The 8,503-nt window shown below is 48.5% G+C and overlaps 1 pseudogene; it reads right to left on the bottom strand.

Annotated features, from left to right (window-relative positions):
* Positions 1-288: 288 nt before the first annotated feature.
* Positions 289-4,739, bottom strand: LOC127921321 (thymidine phosphorylase-like; annotated as a pseudogene).
* Between the last annotated feature and the right edge of the window lie 3,764 nt (positions 4,740-8,503).

The raw sequence follows: 8,503 nt of genomic DNA, 5'->3' as shown, positions 1-8,503 counted from the left end.
GTGCAGGATAAAAACCTTTACTCTGTCTCCAGTTAACTTAAGAGGAACCAGTCAGTTCCTGTCAAGTATTGGCTGAGCTCCCAGACATCCTGGGGCCATTCTACACACCAGAACAGTTACAACATGCCTCTATTAATGTGCACACACTTTTATATCTTATGTGAGTTTCTTGAACCATCTCAAGCCCAATGCCGAGGCTTAAAGAAGGATATGTTAGTACACAAGCATTAGTAACGTTTAACAGAAATTGCCTTCACACAGTTCCTGGAAACGGTAAACACTATTTAGTCTCCACAGAATCTTATGACTTTATATGAGTGAATCAGAGAGGACTTTGAGAGTGAAGAGCAGGAGACAGAGGCTTTAGTTCTGAACTATACATCCTTTAAAAATGAAACACTGAGATTCCCAAAGGCAGGTCATCTCCCAATCAAGCTTTAACATAGAGTGGATTTGTGTCACTATGGCAGTATGATTTCTGCCACTAGTGGCTGTGTGTGTAGCTGGTCGACGGGCCCCAGTGTCAGCGCCCTTGTAGACTGAGTCTCTGCTCTGCACTCAGCGCGGAGTCTCGTAGTGGACACGCAGCCATGGCTGCCCTGGGGTCAGAGGGCAAAGGTCGAGTCAGATCAGGGTGACACCGACCATACACACACACACACACACACACACACACACACACACACACACACACATACACACACACACACACATATTACACACCACACACACACACACACAGTCAGAGAGTTCTCACCTTCCTCCACCTTCTGTCCCAAAGACACCAGAAGCTCCGCCCCCACGCTGTGATTGACAGGGTCTCCGGCCTTCGAACGTCCCGCCCCCAACCTGTGCAGCACCTGAGCAATGACCATGCCGTCAATGTCCAGCACTGTCCCTGCAGACACCAAAAGACAAAGTCATGCAGTGTATACGTGTGTGTGTGTGTGTGTGTGTGTGTGTGTGTGTGTGTGTGTGTGTGTGTGTGTGTGTGTGTGTTACCGTGTGTGTGTGTGTGTGTGTGTGTGTGTGTGTGTGTGTATGCGCATTTGTGTATCTGTACCTGTGTGCTGTGTGTGTGTGTGTGTGTGTGTGTGTGTGTGTGTGTGTGTGTGTGTGTGTGTGTGTGTGTGTGTGTGTGTGTGTGTTACCGTGGCTCTGTGTCTCCAGTTCTGTCTGGTAGTGTGCCTGTCTCAGGATGCTGTAGTAGTCTGCGTTGGTTGAACAGAGTGATGCAGCGATCTGACTGGCTACTCCCTGACCAATCATCATGTTCTGGAACTTTTCCAGGGCTGCACCATTCTGCAGGGTTGTAGAGATCACCTTTTACCTCCTCCAGGCTCCCTGCACGGCCAATCATCCACAACAGCAGCCCACCTACACACACGCACACACACACAGAATATTGACTTGAGTTTGAAGATAATGAACGTCCACAGCTTCTGTGTCGAGACTGTAGCTAAGCCCGAGCAGCACTGTCATTCTAACTAGGTCTTGGTCTGCTTGGTTTTGGTCCAAAGGAACCAATTCACTGAGTGTGTGTGTTTGTGTGTGTGTGTATTCCTCACCCAGACTTGTGACCAGCTCCAGTATAAATGTCTGGGCCCCTCCCCTTTAGACACTCCAGGGACTCCATCACTTCCAGAGTGTTCCCCACACAGCGACCAATAGGACAGTTCATACGACTAAGCACCGCCCCCCGCACGGATCCCCAAACTGTTCCCCACTGTCACCTGCAGGAGAGAATGGTAAGGGTGAGGGGTCTGGTAAGGGTCAGGGGTCTGGTAAAGGGTCAGGGGTGGGATAAAGGGTCAGGGGTCATGGTAAGGGTCTGCAGGGGGGTCATGGTAAGGGTCAGGGCTCTGGGGTAAGGGTCAGGGGGTCAGGGGTCATGGTAAAGGGTCAGGGGTCTGGTAAGGGTCAGGGGTCTGATAAAGGGTCAGGGCTCTGGTAAGGGTCAGGGTCTGGTAAGGGTCAGGGGGTCTGGTAAGGGTCAGGGGTCATGGTAAGGGTCAGGGGTCATGGTAAGGGTCAGGGGTCATGGTAAGGGTCAGGGGTCTGCTTTGTGTTATGTCCTTTCTATTCCAGAATTGACAACCAGTTGAGTTCCTAACTAAATCAATAACCTTATTTGATCAATCAAGTACAAGGCAGGAGTTGAAAACATGGCCCTCCAGACATTCAAACAAGAATGGGGTAAAGGTCAGGTGTCAGTGTTAGGTTACCATGGACTGGGCCAGTGACTTGGCACTGCCCAGGCATCTTTGTAGAGAGCTGCATTCCCAAACTTCACATCCAGAACCAAGGCACTCAGAGATTCAGCACCCTTCTTAGAGATGATAGAGCCTGGAGAGAACACACACACTATTCACATGTTCATTTCTCTACTTTGAAAGGTAGTCCAGTTTGCTGTTGTTGTTGTTGACAGACCTGTGATGAGGGGAGGCTGTCGACTGTAGACGTAACGTCTCTCAGAGCGTACATGACCTTGTCAGCAGGCACCAGGTTATCTGTCTGTCCTACAATGCAACAGCCAACCTCCTCCAGGATTCGATGCAGCTGATGATGGTGCCACAATATCACACGTTAATAGAGAGAGGAGAGAGAGGAGAGAGAGAGAGAGAGAGGGAGAGAGAGAGAGAGAGAGAGAGAGAGAGAGAGAGAGAGAGAGAGAGAGAGAGAGAGAGAGAGAGAGAGAGAGAGAGAGAGAGAGAGAGAGAGAGAGAGAGAGAGAGAGAGAGAGAGAGAGAGAGAGAGAGAGAGAGAGAGAGAGAGAGAGAGAGAGAACCTGTTGTACAGACTGATAGACGTTAAAGCCAGGGATGGCCTCCAGTTTGTCCAGCGTGCCGCCTGTGTGTGCCAGACCCCGGCCACTTATCATGGGTACCTATGGACACAGCTTCTGATAGTCAGACACACACACACACACACACACACACACACACACACACACACACACACACACACACACACACACACACACACACACACACACACACACACACACACACACACACACACACACACACACACACACACACAGGTGTATCCAGGCAGGTACCTTGCAGCCGCAGGCAGCCAGAGCAGGAGCCAGCACCAGGCTGATCTTGTCCCCCACTCCACCTGTCGAGTGTTTATCCACCATTAGCCCCTCCCACTCTGCCGGCCATGACATCACTTCCCCTGACATCATCATCTCCTTCGTCAGTGCTAGAGTCTCCTCTGCTACCATTCCCTGCAGCCAGATTGCCATCAGCATGGCTCCTATACACACACACGCACAGACACATGCACAGACGCGCACACACACACACACACACACACACACACACACACACACACACACACACACACACACACACACACACACACACACACACACAACACACACACACACACACACACACACACATATCAGATCAGAATTTCAACTGTAGAGTAGAGTGCAGGTTTTGGCCTGAGTTTGACTATTGATACTCAGTCTAAAGTGTGTGGGGGTTGTCTTCTGCAGACCTATAATAACTTGCCTTATCTGGCATCCCACCCACTGTGACTCTGTGACCTACCTGCACGTCACTGGATGGTGTGTGTGTGTGTGTGTGTGTGTGTGTGTGTGTGTGTGTGTGTGTGTGTGTGTGTGTGTGTGTGTGTGTGTGTGTGTGTGTGTGTGTGTGTGTGTGTGTGTGTGTGTGTGTGTGTGTGTACCAATCTGGCTCTCTTGGATGGTCTTGTCCTTGACACCCTGTATGAAGTCTCGGATCTCCCAGCGCTCAGCTGTTCACCGTTCTGTTTCTTGCGGATGTATTCTGGGAAAGTGGCTGTGCTCTGCTCGTGGTGCGCCATCCCTGCAGCTCACTGACACACAGCGGACTGAAACACAGCAGCATGTGACAAGTAGGAGAGGAAAATACACAAGTGATTGTTTTAAATCACTAAACTATTGTGTGTGTGTGTGTGTGTGTGTGTGTGTGTGTGTGTGTGTGTGTGTGTGTGTGTGTGTGTGTGTGTGTGTGTGTGTGTGTGTGTGTGTGTGTGTGTGTGTGTGTGTGTGTGTGTGTGTGTGTGTGTGTGTGTGTGTGTGTGTGTGTGTGTTTCAACAGAATCGGCGGAATGAATACACCCCTGATCAGCGTAAGTACAGTTCACTCTCATAACTGCCACGTTGCGTTCCTTCTCTCCCTTTGCTTGTGGACTTCAATGTACAACACATGTGACCAGGCTAAGAAACATTTCCAAACCTCTACAAACAATAAAAGATGATTGTGACTTTGCCATTGTAATTGTGTGTAAACTTGTATAGTCAAATTAATCTATGATCGTATGCTAACCATTTGTTTGTATGCTGTTCTTTGTATGACATTTTAATATTTGATTATTAACCAATGATATTAGGCCACTCTTGGCCATGATTACAGACACCTGTGTCTTTTGACACTATATAAACGAGTCATCCCGCAGTGTTTGTGATTATACCCTGATGAAGACAGCTTGGCTGTTGAAACGTTAGTATTTACATTTTTGCATCTGAGCTCCTAGAGTGTCTCTTTTATTTTCAAACCTCTACAAACAACATACATCTTTGTTACCATATTATCTCAAATAACGGCATACATTGTCAGCATAGTTAATAGAACTAACTTGTTAGTAAACCTGCTACAATCATATAGTAACGTCAGTGTAACAGTCAGTTAATAGTTACACAAGGGGGCCCCAGTGGCAATAAATGAGTAAAACCAAAATCTTACCTTGACTTGGAAGAGTTCTAGTGTTGTGTTGGAAAGTCTGTTTGAGCAGCGTTTCTGTTGGCTGAACTAGTCGGCTGAATTTACTAGATAAACGATAATGAAAGTGAAAAAATGCTTAATCATCTCTCTCTCTTGCTCTATTTCTCTCTTGCTTCTACTTCATTTTGAAGAAATGAATTTGTTCAAAACTGTTCAACTAATGTCTTTCTCTCTCTTATTTGATGACCAATTTACCCCTTTTACCAAAGAGCATCTTCTGTCTACCAAGTCTACTATTGTGTACCTCAGCAATGCTTCCATTCCCCTCTTCTTTTCTGTGTCTATTAAGGTTTTCAGAACTTCAGAGTTTCCTACCTGTACCGAACGCTGCTCCTGAACACTGTCATGTCTTCCAACCTTGAGGACACACACCGATCAAATGCCCCTGTCTGTCTGTCTGTATGGAAGGACGAGTGACCAATGGGTGTGAGTGGTGGAGTGGGTCAGTTAATCATTAACTACGACAGTAGTCACAACCCATCACGAGTCAGAAAGGGAAACAGTCATTTGACCTAAATAAATATGACCCTACCACATCCCTCATCCCAATACCCTCACCCTTCTTCTTACCCTCACCCTCACGCCTCCCCTTACCCTCACCCCTCCCTTACCCTCACCTGTCCTCCTCTACCTGTACCCTCCCTATAGTCCCAACCTAACATCTGACCTGTCCTCCTCTACCTGTACCCTCCCTATAGTCCCAACCTAACATCTGACCTGTCTTCCCTCACGCCTCCCCTTACCCTCACCCCTCCCTTACCCTCACCTGTCCTCCTCTACCTGTACCCTCCCTATAGTCCCAACCTAACATCTGACCTGTCTTCCCTCACGCCCCTTACCCTCACCCCTCCCTTACCCTCACCTGTCCTCCTCTACCTGTACCCTCCCTATAGTCCCAACCTAACATCTGACCTGTCTTCCCTCACGCCTCCCCTTACCCTCACCCTCCCTTACCCTCACCTGTCCTCCTCTACCTGTACCCTCCCTATAGTCCCAACCTAACATCTGACCTGTGTTCCCTCATGCCTCCCCTTACCCTCACCCTCCCTTACCCTCACCTGTCCTCCTCTACCTGTACCCTCCCTATAGTCCCAACCTAACATCTGACCTGTCTTCCCTCACCCCTCCCTTACCCTCACCTGTCCTCCTCTACCTGTACCCTCCCTATAGTCCCAACCTAACATCTGACCTGTCTTCCCTCACCCCTCCCTTACCCTCACCTGTCCTCCTCTACCTGTACCCTCCCTATAGTCCCAACCTAACATCTGACCTTCTTCCCTCACGCCTCCCCTTACCCTCACCCCTCCCTTACCCTCACCTGTCCTCCTCTACCTGTACCCTCCCTATAGTCCCAACCTAACATCTGACCTGTGTTCCCTCATGCCTCCCCTTACCCTCACCCCCTCCCTTACCCTCACCTGTCCTCCTCTACCTGTACCCTCCCTATAGTCCCAACCTAACATCTGACCTGTCTTCCCTCACCCCTCCCTTACCCTCACCCCTCCCTTACCCTCACCTGTCCTCCTCTACCTGTACCCTCCCTATAGTCCCAACCTAACATCTGACCTGTCTTCCCTCACGCCTCCCCCACCCTCACCCCTCCCTTACCCTCACCTGTCCTCCTCTACCTGTACCCTCCCTATAGTCACAACCTAACATCTGACCTGTCTTCCCTCATGCCTCCCCTTACCCTCACCCTCCCTTACCCTCACCTGTCCTCCTCTACCTGTACCCTCCCTATAGTCCCAACCTAACATCTGACCTGTCTTCCCTCACCCCTCCCTTACCCTCACCTGTCCTCCTCTACCTGTACCCTCCCTATAGTCCCAACCCAACATCTGACCTGTCCTCCTCTACCTGTACCCTCCCTATAGTCCCAACCTAACATCTGACCTGTCCTCCTCTACCTGTACCCTCCCTATAGTCCCAACCTAACATCTGACCTGTCTTCCCTCACGCTCCCCTTACCCTCACCCTCCCTTACCCTCACCTGTCCTCCTCTACCTGTACCCCCCTATAGTCCCAACCTAACATCTGACCTGTCCTCCTCTACCTGTACCCTCCCTATAGTCCCAACCTAACATCTGACCTGTCTTCCCACTCACGCCTCCCCACCCACTCACCCTCCCAATGTCACATCAGTCAATCACCTGTCCTCCTCTACCTGTACCCTCCCTATAGTCCCAACCTAACATCTGACCTGTCTTCCCTAATGCCTTAATACATGTTTTTCCATCAAATATGAAAGACACATAATGGATCTTAATCAAAGCATTTCATAGGCCTATACCCATAACATCACTTACGCCACATCTCACAAACAGAATGCTACTCTGTATATATAAAACTTACCTGTGTCACTCAAGAGAACCAGAGGAGGGTGCCATTGTGAAGAATCAAGAAATCCCATTTTGAAGATTTTAATGCATAATTTACAGACAGTCAATCACTTATCACCAATGTCAGGCATCAGTCAATGACAGCACTGTGAAACTCAGACATCAGTCAATGACAGCACTGTGAAACTCAGACATCAGTCAATGACAGCACTGTGAAACTCAGACATCAGTCAATGACAGTCAATGACAGCACTGTGAAACTCAGACATCAGTCAATGACAGCAGTGTGAAACTCAGACATCAGTCAATGACAGCACTGTGAAACTCAGACATCAGTCAATGACAGCAGTGTGAAACTCAGACATCAGTCAATGACAGCACTGTGAAACTCAGACATCAGTCAATGACAGCACTGTGAAACTCAGACATCAGTCAATGACAGCAGTGTGAAACTCAGACATCAGTCAATGACAGCACTGTGAAACTCAGACATCAGTCATTGACAGCACTGTGAAACTCAGGACATCAGTCAGTCATGACAGCACTGTGAAACTCAGACATCAGTCAATGACAGCACTGTGAAACTCAGACATCAGTCAATGACAGCACTGTGAAACTCAGACATCAGTTAATGACAGCTCAGACATCAGTCAATGAAGCACTGTGAAACAGACATCAGTCAATGACAGCACTGTGAAACTCAGACATCAGTCAATGACAGCACTGTGAAACTCAGACATCAGTCAATGACAGCACTGTGAAACTCAGTGAAACACCTCAAGGCAGCAGCTTCACGCTGTCCGTCTGCAGACATAACAACAGTCTTGTGGAATAAAAAGGGGTTCAAAAGTTGTTTGTATTAGTCAATGGAGGAGTCGGCTTGCAGTTTCAAAATGGTGGTACCTTTCTTTCCAAGTAACTGTTCAGGCTGACCAGTACCATACACAACTATTCACACAAGGTGAGGCTGACCAGTACCCTACACAACTATTCACACAAGGTGAGGCTGACCAGTACCCTACACAACTATTCACACAAGGTGAGGCTGACCAGTACCATACACAACTATTCACACAAGGTGAGGCTGACCAGTCAGGGCTGATCGGGTCATTAAGCCATAAACAGTAAAAAACAATGGAAACTAATGAACTAAGATTATTCTCATTGTTCAGCATAAACCCTCTTTAGTAGAAGGCCTGTGTGGCTGAAAGCACTGAACTGAGCTTTTAGAATTTGGAGCAATTCCAGTGGCGGCTGGTGGGGGAGCTACAGGAGGACGGGCTCATTGTTATGGCTGGAATGGAATTGATGGAATGGTATCAAACACATGGAAAGCACGTTTGACTCCATTCAAATCATTCCATTCCAGCCATTACAATG

The sequence above is a fragment of the Oncorhynchus keta genome, unplaced genomic scaffold (genome assembly GCF_023373465.1).
Source record: "Oncorhynchus keta strain PuntledgeMale-10-30-2019 unplaced genomic scaffold, Oket_V2 Un_contig_2200_pilon_pilon, whole genome shotgun sequence".
Lineage (NCBI taxonomy): Eukaryota > Metazoa > Chordata > Actinopteri > Salmoniformes > Salmonidae > Oncorhynchus > Oncorhynchus keta.
This window is presented reverse-complemented; position numbering and strand designations above follow the sequence as displayed.